We start from the raw sequence: 14,024 nt of genomic DNA on the forward strand, positions 1-14,024 counted from the left end.
GAACCCAGCGTCAGCCAGGAACGATCATGGTCCGTAGCGTGGCTCCTCTGTGAAGAGCTGTCTGTAGGGGTGTTCAGAGAAGCATTAGCAGCAGGAACATCTTTGGACTCTGATGCTGCTGTCTTCATTTTTTATGATCCCATTTGACATGCAGAATGCTAGGTGTGTCTCTGAACTCTTCCTTTCTTTAGTCTACATAAATTGTCAAGACCCCAGGGACTGTCAAATACATCCACTCTCTAAAACAGTAAATGCCCTCCTAGCTATTTGTGCCTCTGGTATCATTTCTTTGTTTTTTTTTCTGATGTCAGTGGTATGTTCCTGAAAAGGCAACCTGTGGTGGCCAGGATGGATGGGCAGGGCTGAATGCAGCTTGAGAAGACTGGGTACTGAGAGCCACTGCTGTGGTGGTGACTTGGCTCAGGAGAAATGATTGTCAGCGGGCCATGCTTTTCCCTGCAGGTGTGATGGTCATGCATGTGCCTTCTGCGTATCCAGCTGCTGCACAGCAAGAGAAGAGCTGTGATGATGGGCAGCAGCAGGCAGCTTCCCCTGTGCCTTGTTCAGGGGAACACGGGGTGGGCTATGAGACTGCAGGACCTACCGTACCCTCGGACTCTCTTGGTAGACCCGTACCTGTAAACTAAGTCAGAATGTACCTTCTGGTCAAAAGTCAGGCTGAACCTGACAGTTCACATGCTGGAGGTGAGTGGTTTTTCTCCAGTGTCTGCCTGGCCGCTCCCTGGGAGCTGGATAGAGGGAGAGCAGAGCTGCAGCACTGTGGAGTTGGTGCAGGGCACAGCTCTTGCTGGCACTGTGGCCTCCATTTTGTTGTGCTCTCCCTTCTCCTTGATGGGTCCTCACAGGATCCTGGGTCGGGCTCTTTGAGTGCACGCAGCTCAGCAGCTTATATTGAAGTTGTCCTTTTCTGTGAGAGGCTTTCTGCAAAAGGACAAGTTCCTGCTGGAGCCCCCAGCTTTCCCTCCCCTTAATCCACTTGCTGACTTCAGCTAAAATATTGCTAATTCTTGCTGTTCTTTCCCTTTCCTTCCTAGTATTTTCTTCTGGCTCAGTTCAGATGTGTTTTTTCCCCTGAAACTGAAGGAGCTGATGTTGGGTAGTGTCTCTCTCTTGGAGGAATGCCAGGGTTATTGGAAGTGAGGCAGTTTGCAGGCTGTGATCTCTGCACTTTAGGGTTTGCCTGTCCAACTGGTCATAAACAGTAAAGTATCACTTGTCCAGAGTACACATGAGTCTTGCTGAGTGTGCTTCCAGCACCACCTGCGTGAGGTGTTGGAGATGACAATCTAATGGACTCTTCCCTAAATAAGAACCAGTGGGAAGAAATGCTTAAATGAGTTTGTGCAGCTGATGCTGTGTCTGTAGGATGCAAATCTAGCTTCAGAGCTTTGACTGCTGCATGGACCTGCTCCTCTGCTGCTGTTTGTCTGTGTCATGAGAGCTCCTGACAGACTGAGGCTGCGATAGCTGAGTTGCTGTCTGTGGTGGCCCCCCTGCTCCTTCCCATACCTTCACTCTGGTTTTCCTCCTGCGGTGACTTGATTCAAGGAGCTGAACAGACAAAAAGCTACATACTGGTGTTGTAAGGTGACTTTTTGGTGGTCTAGTCCCTGGGCTCAGAAGCACTGGTGTGGGTGCAGGGAAGGGGCAGGTGCAGGACTTGATGTTTGTCCTTGGTGAACTTTGTGAGATTCCTGTTGGCCCATTTCTCCAGCCTGTCAAGATTCTTCTGAATGGCAGCACAACCCTCTGGGATGGACTCAATGACTTGATATTCCTCCTGGGTCACCTGCTCTTGCTCACACCCTTTGTGTACTTCCTTTTAATGTCTGAGATAAGTGAGGAGCTCCTTGCTCATCCGTGCAGGCGCCCTGCCACCACTGCTTGGTTTCCAGGAAGTGGAGATGGACTGTTCTTGAGTTTGGAGGACATGATCCATGACGGTCAACTGGGTCTCCTGGACTCCTGTTCTCTCCAAGACTGTGTTCCATGGGATTCCTCCAAGCCAGTCACTGAACAGGCCAGTGTCTGCTCTCCTGGAGTTCAGGGCTGTGGTCTGCTGGCTAGCTGTCCTGTTCACCCCTCTTGGGATCCTGAACTCCACCATCTTATGTCCACTGCAGCCAAGGCTGCTCCTGACCTTCACATCCCTGACCAATTCTTCCTTGTTTGTAAGTACTAGGCTCAGCAGTGTGTCTCCTCTCATTGGCCCCTTGCTCTCCTGTGTCAGGAAGCTGTCGTCAGTGCTCTCCAGAAACCACCTGGCTTGCTTGAGCCCTGCTGTGTTGTTCCTCCAGCAGATATCAAAGTAGTTCAAGTCCCCCATGAGGACCGGGATTTGCAAATGTGAGGCTTCTTCCAGTTGTCTGAAGGTCTCATCTACTTTGTCCTCATCAGATGGTCTGTTGCAGACACCAACCACAATGTCGCCTGTGTTGATCTCTCCCCCAACCCTGAGCCTTAAGCTCTCGACTGGCTCATCGGCTGCCCTAAGGCACAGCCCCGTGCACTCCAAGCAACTCCTCCTCCTCACTGTCCTACAGAGCCCATGTCCATCCACTGCAGCACTGGGTCATCTCGGCTGTCCCACCATGTCCTGCGGTCCTGGTGAGGCCGTAGCCTCAGCTGTGCCCTAGACCTGCCTCCAGGCAGTGGGGGAAAGCCATGTCCACCCATGGGGGCTCGAGCTGCGCTCCAGCTGCACCATGGGCCTCTCCTTTAATCGGTTTTGAATTTCCCACATTTTAATTCCATTGAATGCCCTTAATTCCTGTGTCACGGAACAAGGAAAGCTCTGTATAGAAAAGCTCTGTTAGAGACGTGTATTTTGGCAATTCTAAAAATACACCTCACTCGCTGAGGCTTGTGTGGGGTAACCATAGCAACGTGGCTCCAGGAGCAGGGTTAAAAACAATTGCACCAATTAAGGGGAAAATAGAGCTGTTAAAGCTTATAAAACCTAAAAATTAAAAAAAAAAAAGTAACAAACACTGTGCATGATGCTGTGGTCTGTGGGCCATCTTGTATTGGGTTGATTGAAACCGTCCCCCTTCAACTCCTAAGGAGCATCCCAAATACATGTCGATAACTCTGCTGTTCCTGCGGAGCATCCGGCTCTCGGTGCGCTCAGCCCTGCCTGTTGGTCCACGCGATGCAGCCGCCCCGTGCGTACGGCTCCCAAACCAACAGCAGCAAAGCAAGATTAAACGATGGCTAGATGTGGAAATGCCTCTTCTTGAGAGTGAAATGTGCTGGCTCAAAGAGAGCAGCCTGGCTGAAACTTGGGGATTGTTTTGAGGATAAAAGCACGGTCTGAAGAACAGTTTTGGCCTGCAGTGCTGGCCTGTGCGAGGGGGCAGATGTATGTTAAAATTCGTACGCTGAGCCAAAGTCCCTCAAAATCAATGGCGATGCTTTCATTGATGGCTTAGCTCTGGGCTGGGAAAGCAGATCTGGTAAAAGCTACCAGATGAGCCTGAAAGCGAAGGGCTAATTTTGGTCAAAATATATTTGCTTTAATTGTCCTTGCTGAGCCCTGGCCAGGGTCAGAGGAAGCCTCAGGAACGTGCTACCAGCTTGCTTGCTGGGGATGGCGCTGGGGAGTGTCTCTCTGCCTAGAAACTTCTACTGGAGCAGACTGGGCAATCTGGTCCTTCAAAAAGCTTGAAATAAAATTATTTCAAGCACATTTTTGCTATGCCTCACAGAAAAATATAATGGAAGGATTCAGAGTATCTGTTTGCAAAATATTCCAGGGTTTTGCGGATGTCACAGGTGTTTTTCCCTCCCCGGCTGGCCGTGCTTTGCCACCCTGGCGTGCTGATGCAGTCCCATGTTTGTTGGGTGCTGTGGACAAGGGGACTTGGGTGCAAATGTGCTTCTGCCTGATGCTATGGGAAGTTTCTGATCCTGGAGCAGAGAGTGGTGATGATGATGCTGCCTGTCCCTGGGCTTCAGCCTGGGCTGGTGATGGTTCCTGCCCTGCCTGTTCTCTCCCCAGTCTGACCTTCTTCAGGGTCCCACTGTCCCACTGACCCTGAAGAGCCCCTGGAAGCTTCTTGCTGTGTGTAGAAGCACTGGAGAGGAGGACCCCAGGGAAGGGTACCAGTTGCTTACTGGTTTTGCTTGTCCCAAAGCATGCAGGCATTGCTGTGGAGCTAATATTGGTGGAGGAGAGGCTGAGGTTAAAACTGTGCTGGGCTTGGAGTGGTGGATGCAAACCAGAGGTCTGCGGAGAGGAAGGAAGCGGGGGCTGTGCAGCTGTGCTCGGAGGATGCTGCGCCCACTGGAAAGCAGCAGCAGGGTCTCCCGAGACAATTTAGGTGAAGGAAGCCGTGATGAAGTCACCAGTTTACTTGGCTTGGTGGTGGCAGGAGGTGTTGTTAGTGGTGCTGGTGGGGATGGGGCAAGAAGTTCAGATTGAAGGTAATAAGAAGGCAAATGGGCACTTTTGTCTTGTGCGTGCAGGGCATTGTCCCCAGGCTGGCAGCCTGCTGCATGGCGGCCGCGCTGTCCTGCGCATGAGGCAGTCAGTGTTTAACAGAGCTGTCACCAGAGAAGGATCTCCGTGTCCCTGAGAGCTGGTCCTTACCCTCCGCTGGGTGTGAGCAAAACCTCGACTGTGCCCTGTGAACGCAGGCTGAGCTAGTGATTTGGGCATGCTTTCAGGCAGGTACAGCGGGGCTGGCATTAATCCCTGGAGAAGGCAGGTGTGGGTGCCCCTGCAGCTCCCAGGGATGCTTGCTTTGCTGGACTGGGGGGCTCCAGGGGGTGGCATTGGTCCAGGGCGGTGGAAGTGCAACCCCCTGTGACCCTGCAGCAAAACCTTCCACTTCCAGAGGAGCCCTGGACAGGACGGGGATTTAAGTCTTTAAACTGGTTTAGGCAAATTTAAAAAAATTTAGGGTGGATGTCTTTAACTCACTTTGAATTATGGTTTGCATCAATTTGGGTTAATTGAGCTGAAGGCCACCCTGTAGTATGGTGGGTTGGTGTTTTTGTGGTGTGGGATTTTTTCTTTTTTTGGTTGGTTTTTTTGCATAGGTTAAATCAAAAGTGTGCATGAAACTGTTTTGGAAACTGGGCCAGACTGGGGAAGAGGCAGAGCGGAAGGCAGGATGCAGGAGAAGGCTTTGAGCATGGCTGGTGGCAAAGCTGGAGGCGCATGAAGGTGCCGCGAGCCTTCTCGGGCTCTGACTCCAGTCCTTGGCTCCTGGTTGGGGCCGGTTTGGTGGGTGAGGACTCAGCGGCAAAGCTGGCATGGCGGGGATTTAACAGGGACCAGGCAGCTGTGTGCTTTGGTAGCATCAAGCTGCTGAAAGGGTGAATGGCTGGTCTGGAAGGACATGTGTGTAAACAGCTGAGGAGTCGCGCTGCGACTGGACCTGGCCACCCTCAGAGCCACCGGAGCTCCAGTGGATGCAGGTTTGGCTTAAAGCCTGGTTGGGTGGGAGAGAGGAGGGCAGCGAGTTTTCATCCGGCTCTGCAGGCTGCTTGGGAAGGGCTGTCCCAGCCTTGGGACAGCCCTTCCCCTCCTCTCTGGCTGTCACATCTTGCACACGTGGCACAACTCCAGCACAGTTCAGCACTGGTTTTCCTGCATTACTTTGCAGGCAAACTGGGGCGCAACGTGCGTCTGGTCCATCAGCTCTCTGTGACCCTTTCTCCAGTGGCTCTGGCGTTTGTTTGGTGTCCATGTGCCTCTCCATTCCCCTTAGCAGGAATGCTGCGGAAGTGATATCGTATGCTTTCTTCTTTCTATTGCCACTGCTTCCTCAGCAGCCGTGGTCCCCTGTGAAACACCTCTGCTCTTCCAGCTGAGACTGCAGGAGGGGCTGCAAGAGGGGCAGCAGGGTGATGGTGTGTGTGTAGGGAGAGGGGAAGAGGCAGCATAAAGAGCTACTGTTCCCTCCCTGTGAGGTATAATGTCAAGAGGATTTCTTATAAACTGTGCTTGCTCTATTCCAGCAAAAGCAAAATTAGTTCTAATTAAGTGGAGGTTAACCTCCACTGTGCATGCTGCAAATTAATGGAATGTGCGATTAACTTATCTTGCAGCACTAGAGGTTCTTGAAAATTACTTGGAAAGAAATGTAGCCCTGTATGTGGTTTGAATTTTTAATTTATGTTAATAGTTCAGGTTTGAATTAATTAATTTTAAATGATGGACCTTTGATCTTTTATTTTTTTTAACCACTCCTGCTTCTGCAGCTTAAGTATATCTTTCCAACTCTTTTCACTTTGTAGTGAAATGAATTGGACAAAAACACATAATATGATAAAAATATGCTAAATACACCCTGCACCACAACCATGGTAAAGCTTGTCTTGTCTCTGTGGTGTGGGTGTGCACTGTGGGGCCGTCTCTGCCGCTGCTGGTGCCTCCTCCGAGGGCAGGGCTGCAGCAGGATCCAGAGCTTCAGGGGAAGACAGTATGTTATATCATTTTGGTGTGAGTTTTGGGGGTAAAAACCATCTTGTGGCTTTTTGCTTTCTTTTGGAAGTGGTAACTTGGGTTTGCAGTCATGTGTTTTGCACTTCATCTTTTCTGGACAGTCATCTTTTGCTGTGTAACTTTCCCTGTTGCAGTACCCAGGTGAGCACAAGCAGGTCATGCTCCTGTTTGGTTTACCGAGCCAGAGAGGACTGAAACTCCTTGGGGAAAATCCAGTGTGACCTTTGCAGGAAAACGCGTGTTTCCACTCGCAGCAAGCCCCTGCTGCTTGTGTGCCAAAGTCAGGGGAATGAGGGTCTGATTTAGGACTGATTTGGGGTGCAGCATGCTAACTCGCCCTTCTGCTGGGGATAGTGTTGGACTATTCTTTTGAGCCGTTCCAGCAACATTTTAAAATTAAAATAGCAGACATCATCTCAGAAGTTTCCCAGTCCCTGCCAGAGCATTAACCTTGTGAGGCTGGCGTCAGCTGAAGCCAAATCTTCTGAGAATGGCTGTTTTCTCCCCACTAGCTTCCTTTTCCTGTGTGCTCCCAAGCCATGGGGACCCACGGGTGTCTCTGGATCCAGATCCAAGCCTGCCCTCCCAGGTCTGTGCTGATGGCCCTGCTCCCAGCAGCGCCCTGCTCTGCCTCTGGTGGGAAGCTTTGGTTGTGCCATTCCCAGCTCCTTATCTCGCAGTGCAGAGACTGGCTGGGGCTTCGCTGTGGTCGCCATCCATCAGACCAGCGTTTCTGGAGGAGCGTGAGCGAGGTCTGGCTTTTCCGTTCCCTGTTCGAGCCCTTCTATGCACCTGCTCTGGTTTGCAGCTCCTCAGGGCTGGTCCTTGAATGCTGGCTGTGGCATCTCCAGCTCAGGGAGGAAATTGCTTGTCCCAAAACTCAGTGTATCAGAGTCCCTGTGCTCAAACTTTCAACTGCGAAGATGACTCCCATGCTGTTTTGCTTGCTGCTGCTGTTTGCTTTGGCTTGAGGTTGCTCTGTTTTCTGCACATATCTGGCAGTTGGATTGCTCAGGGTGGTGCGTTTCTATTTGGGAAGAACAAGTTTATTGGGGGGGAAGAGCAGACCTTAAGGGTGAGCTCGTTATTTTCTCAAGCCAAGTGAGTGGGATTCGGAGGAGAAAGCAAAAGGGTGGGCAGCAGTTCCTAGCAGTGGTCTTGCTCTTTATTTTTTGTGGTCAGCTAATGTCCCTGAATTGGCAGTCATGGCTGCTGCCCGTGTGGCAGGGGAGAGCACAGGGGAGATCTTGCAGGAGGGGGGAAGAGACGCTGATCGGGGCTGCCATGGCAGTCCCCAGCAGAGTGCCTTAGGTGGATTGGGCACATTACCCAATCCTCGTGCTGGTGTGATGCTGTTGGGCAGTTTTGGGGGCCCCAGTGTGTTCAGAAGAACAGAGAGGCAGTTTGAAACTCTGTAACGGTGATGCTTTGGAGTGATGGCCATCTCCCAGTGTGGGCTACCCCATGGCATGGTGGCACATGGTTCCCGGTCGTGGCTCAGCCGGTGCTGGCCTTGCCTGCCTGTTTTGGGGCTGAGGTGGGTGGCTGTCAGTGTGCGAGGGTGAGATGGCTGTGGCTGGAGAAGGGACTCTTCTGTGCTGAGCCTTCTCCAGCAAGCTGGAGGGGCTTTCCTTCAGCCTTGCAGGGTGGGGGAAACTACCTGACCTTTAGTGCAGATTTGTTTTTGCATTACTCGCCCTTTTAACACATGATTGAAAACAGGCTGTAGGGGAGAGGGAGCCAGAGCTCTGTAACTGAGTTGGAATCAGTCAGGAGCATTTCTTGGAGAAACAGAGCATGTAGAGGGAGTAGATTTTGTTGTTGGTGATGGATTGCCTGCCTGTGTGGAGAGACAGACCCGGCTCTGGGGTGCTGCTGTACAAACTTCACATGAGGGTCACAACCCGTTGTGTCACTGTTCAGTGCAAAGAGCTTGGGAATGCCCCGTGGTCTGATATTTGGGGAGGTTTTGGAGGAGGCTCCAGAGGTGCTTGCTGCAAACCTCACCTCCTGAGAGTGCTAGCACTCACCTCTGGTAATTGCCTTGCCCTTGCTAGCGCAGTCCTCTGGGGTGGCTTCCGCTGGGCTGTGGGGACAGTGGTCATGGACATGGACAAACTGGTGCATGTGATCTGAACATCCATCCCTGGGGCTGGTAAGGGGACGGCAACCACATGGGCATGGGCTCCTGCTGTGGCGCTGGCAGTCTGGGTCCCTGTGTGCCTGCTGATGCTGTAGTGTTTTAGCGTGGCAACAGTGCCTCACTGGTGTTTTATCTGAAATCTTATGAAATCTTTCTATCTTAAGTGTACATGACCTATTCATCTGTCTTTAGGCATTGGGCAAATACGGAGGTGTATTGGCTAAAACACTTGTAGTGTTTGTATTTATAGTTCCCTGAGGAAAGAGCTCTGTGAAACTTGAGGTTTTGCATTACGTGTGGTCCTTTCTTGCTCTGCTTTTCAGGTTCAGATCTTGAAGTGCTCGGCAGAGAGACAAGGCTGGCCTTTCACAACCAGGGAATTGAAGGGCTTTGTCACCTCTGCCAGTCCTGTGCCCCACGCTTGTGACTGTCTTGCAGTCTGCATGATGCTGGTATCCACCCGTGATGCAGGCGGATGCTGGCAGGTGGCTGCATGTGATGGGCTCTAAACCCATTGTCCAGGGGACTGATACTGCAGCCGTGTGTGGAGTCTAGTAAAATCCTGGCAGCCTCGCCAAGTGCTTTGGGATCTGGTGCGGGGACTTCTGTCCTTCCAGACCATCCCTTGGGACAGGACACCTGGTAGGAGTGTATACAGAAATGGTATATAGACATACTGAGGGAGTTGAGCATGCTCTGAATGTGAGGTGGTGTGGCGAGGTGTAGGAGTATGCCTTTCTCAAGGGTGGGGATGGCGTAAGGTATTTGGAAGCCAAGTTTGCGTCTCGTTCATGGATAGCATTAGAGAAAGCCCTATGCCTGACAGCAGTCTGTTGGCTGGAGGGGAGAGTGAGGTGCTGGTACACGGTGGGTGTGAGGGTGCTGCTTCCATCCGCTTTTGGAACACCACAAGTTGAAACCCAGGGATGTTGGGTGTCAGCCACTGTTCATTGACTGACGTCTGCTGCTTTGAATTTGGTAGTCTTTCTGTTCCACTCCTTTGAAACTTGGAAGAAATTTTTCTGTGCATCTACACCAAGCAGATGGGGCGAGATGGGCAATTTGCAACAGCTGAGACAAGCTGTGAGGGTTGCTGAGGGATAGCAGCGTGGGGTGCTGTCACGTGCTGCATCATTTATAAAACCCAGACACTTAAAAGCAGGGAAGTATACAGTTTAAGAACATCATAACTCTTACCTCCACCCATATCGCAAACATGAAGCGTATCCTTCACACCCAGTGCAGATAAGATTAGAGCTTTAAAGGGTCATAAACTCTCCTTTTTATTGGGGCATTAAAATTCAAGCACAACTAGAAATCCTCCTGCAGAAGTGACAATTGCAACAGGTCTGATCCTGGGAAAAAGGCTTAAGTGTGAGTAACTTGGCTTGGCATAATCAGAGGGATTACCTGGGGCCAAATCCAGTGACAGCAAAGTTGGGGGGGGGAATGTCTTGCCATAGACTTAGGTGGGTTTTGTGAGTAGAGTGGGAGTATGTGCACTGTGTGTACATAGACGAGCTCAGGATGTGCTAAACTAGTAGTCCGTGATCAGCTGAGTGTGTATCTGAGGATGTTGCCACTTTCCCTTCCCTTCTTCTCCCGTTTGAGCTGCCTGTTCGACCTCTCAGCTGAGCCCTGAGCTGCCACTTGTTCCCGGTTCACCCTAAGCGATGTGAGATGGATTTGCCATAACCTCTGAGTCAGAGCCCAAGTGTAACAAGGTTTTCCAGCTAAGCTATGCTTACAGAAACGTTCCCAAGAAATGTTTTCGGGGGGGGCTTGGAAATTCAGTTGTAAACAGAGATATCAGAAACATGTAATTATATTATTCCTCTGCTTCACTTGAAATGATAACAATGTTTCCAAGTGACAAAGCACTCAGTCCTCCAAAGCTGGGGACTGGGTGTCATCCTTGCAGGGTGGCTCTGGTGGCCACCTTCAGAGTGGTGGCTGTGGCCCTACCTTATGAGGCTTTGCTGAGGTTATGGGTCTGGCACCAGCTGGGGGTGCTCTGGGCAGGGTTATTTCAGCATCTGCCAGCGGATTTGGGAAGAAAACAAATCCTCTGTGTGCATCTCCAAGGATCCCATTCATCCGGTTTGGTTAGAGCCGTCCCTACCCATCGGGCTCATGCTGGGGCTCCTCTGCTGCTTCTGTGGCCTCTGGGGTTGTGTGAGGAACAAGTGATTTCAGCTGTTTAGGAAAATTTCAAATGTCAGCACTAAAGTCAGCATTTATGAAACTTCCTAAAAGAGGGTTCAGGTAGAAGTTTATACTTGTGCTTCCTCAGTATGTTTTCAGACATGTCCCTCAACAGGCATATGTTAAGCTAGGACCTTTGGTCCTTATAGCAAATAGCTATATTTATATCCTCACCCTCACACACTTCTCCCTCTTCCTCACTGGAGGGTGCTGATCATTGTGCTGAAATCGATACAAGACTGCTGTTTCGGCAGTTGTTCTTATCCGGGTTTAAAAAGCAATATATGCTTTGAGCGGGACCTCTGTAAAACTGCAAGGTCTCACTAGCTCTCGACAATCAGGTTTGAGAGATGTTGATTTTTTTTTTTTCTTTGGATTTCTTCCAAGCTGAGTGCTTTGGGGTTTTGCCAATGTCGAGAAGCAAAGACATAGCTTACGCTGGGATCACAGAGTGTTTAAGCAAAGCCTTCTGGTGAAGCCGCTGCCGCAGTGATACTCCAGCACAATCTGTGGCAGAAGTGTTTGTTTTCATTTGCTGCGCTGATCTCATGTTCGGATGGGTAACAGCTGTTTGCCCAAACTGCGGTTGTGCTGTCGGTCACAGCAGCAGAAGCGTGAGCTGGAAGCTTTGCACCGAAGGATGCTGTGCTCTTTGCACAGAAGAATTGAGAGCCTCCAAGCCTGCTCTGGACACACAGGAGGTACACGCATGTGCATCACTCCCTTGAGCTTCACCAGCTGGCTCTCCCGTGGAGTCTGGTGTGCACTGATGGGTCTGGGTGCTGGCTGGATGGTGGGATGCACCTGGAGAAATGCTCACACCTGGTGGTGGTGCAGTGCTCTTCAGAGAGCAGCACCCTCGGTCCCATGTGCTTGGTGCCCCTGCGGGGTTCAGCTCTACTGTTTCTTATTGATAGCCCTCAGGCACTGGAAGAAGGGCCTCTTAGGTACTGGAAAGGGGGTTGCGTGATGGAAGGCAAAGGTAAGGCTGCATGGTCACCTTTGGGCTGTTAAGGATGGAGAAGTCTGGTAGGGCCACCTAAGGACTGGTTTGGGGGCTCCATCAGAAATCTGAAAACAGGAATGAACAGTGACCTGATCTAGGCTTACAAAATGATGAAGGTGGTGGGTCAGATGAAGGTGCAACTGTTGCTCACCACATCTCTCAATGCTAAACCTAGAAGATGGCAGTGAAACTAGTGGGTAGTAAATTGAAAGAAGATGAAAGAAGGCGCTGCTGCGCTGGACAGGTGGCAAATGCCTGGAGCTTGGTGCTGCAGTAGGTTGTGGAGACAGATGGCTCATTTGAAAGGCACTGGGCAGATTCTTGGCCAGCAGGTCTATAGATGGATCAAGAAAGGACTTGTCCGGGATATGCCCACTGACATACCTCATCCCATAGTTGTGGATGCTGGGAGAGTTCAAGGGAATGGACCACAGGGTGCCTAGGCTCCTCTGCTCTCCCTAAACAGCCTCTTTGGAGAAGGTTGGGGCAGAACAGCAGAAAAGCCAGGCGTTTCTGATGGTCTGCGTGGGGTGCTGAAGTCTGCTAGGGGATACTCCTAAGGTCAGGACAGAAGTGCCCAGGGCAAGAACTCGCACAATCTTCCTCGAACTCTGCCCAACTGCAAGATGTGTCTGTGGACACTGCCAAGCTAAACTTTCTCTACTCAGACTAGGTTTTGCCTCGTGTAAGGACTCTTGGTTGTAGGCTGTAGATTGGATGTCTCTGCTTATTAAATGAATGTACTGGGCTGCAACAGGTTTCACTTGAGTTGTGCAAAGGTGCTTTGAGAGCCCAAACCCTCCAGAGAGTGCAAGTTCTCTTCCCAAAGCCACAGGGGCCTGTGCAGGGGGCCACTGGTGGTCCCCATCACGTAGCTCTTCACTCTGTGCCAGGACCAGGGTTGGCGGAGCATTGAAGTGCAGCAGAGGGGGGAGGTCTGGGGAACAGGAGGAGATCTTCTGGCCCAGAAGGAATGATGCTGTTTACACTGGTTTTGTTGCAAGCCAATGATTTGTTGCCAGCTTTAATGGTAGAGCAAAGCATATTTACTCAGCTTGTTTGGATGGATAAAAACTGCTGGATAAGAAACTGTCAGATGGGAATCAATTAGAGGCTTCAGCTCTTGAGTGAAAGATCTTATTTGACATCTGATGCCCCGTGAAACTGGGTAAGGACAATGCTGCTATTTATGCGGTTCTCTTCTGGTTCCTTCCCTTCTCCCCATCATCATCTTTGCTCTAATATTAGAGCTTTAACCCTCTGTGTGTTGCTCCCAAAGCAAGCGCTGACACCAACCCTTTCCCGTGGTTCCTGTGAAGAGATCTTTGTGTTTGCGAGGGGGGTGTGTGTGGGGGTGGGACAGGGGTGCTGGCAGAGCGTTACATCCTTCTTCCCTTCTCTCCCTGGGGACGAGGCAGCGATTGCAGAAGGCTGACTTCCTGGCAGGGAGAGCCCAGTGCAGGTACTAGTATATGCCCTGCAAGTGGTTGTAGATGGGGTTTGCGCGGCAGCTGGAGCCTGGGCTGCTGCGCAGCAGGGTCAGAGGGGTGGTGCCTGGGGGCTGGCTGCTGTTTTGGCTCTGTGTTCACTGCTTTGGGTGGCATTGTGGCGTTTTGCTCCTCTCCACTTGATTCCTTGGTATGTTGAATGGTAACATGGCTTCACCTGCTTCTGCTGGGAGCTGTCTCATCACAAGAGTGGATGAAGTAATCTTCCTGTGTGATGATGGCTCCCAGCAGCGTATGCGTGGCGTGAGGAGGTGGGAGATGGTGCAGAAGAGCAGAGGGGGGTGATGGCTGTTACAAACAAAAAGCCCCTGCTGTCCTGGAGATCCTGCAAGACTCCTGTGTTAGGGGAGAGTCACTGCGAGTCCGTGTCACCATGACATCTCCTTGCCTACCACTCAGCCAACGCTGCCCAAGTTGCCAGTGAATGAGTCAGCAGGCAGTGACTCAGTAAGGTCACCGGACTGTATTTACCCTGCAGACAGAGATATTCCTGGCTGCATTTATGATACAACTTACAAGCCTCCTCACTAAGTGGTGACGCTTACAGCCTTGCCTGGGGCCTCTGGGCTTGGGTACTGGCAGGCTGCTGCGACCGGGGAGCCTGTGTTCAGCAGGGTCCCAGGGACTGTAGCTCTCAGAAGGAAAAGCACGTGTGAACCTGCTCTCTCTCCTGGAGAAATGCCCCAT

General features: G+C 51.2%; 1 protein-coding gene across 5 annotated transcripts in view; it reads left to right on the plus strand.

Annotated features, from left to right (window-relative positions):
- The window catches only part of LOC140658942 (ankyrin repeat and fibronectin type-III domain-containing protein 1-like), a 260,543-nt gene that overhangs the window by 7,242 nt on the left and 239,277 nt on the right, over nt 1-14,024 (plus strand). The window lies entirely within an intron of this gene.

This window comes from Ciconia boyciana, chromosome 13, assembly GCF_034638445.1.
Source record: "Ciconia boyciana chromosome 13, ASM3463844v1, whole genome shotgun sequence".
NCBI classification, from domain to species: Eukaryota; Metazoa; Chordata; class Aves; order Ciconiiformes; family Ciconiidae; genus Ciconia; species Ciconia boyciana.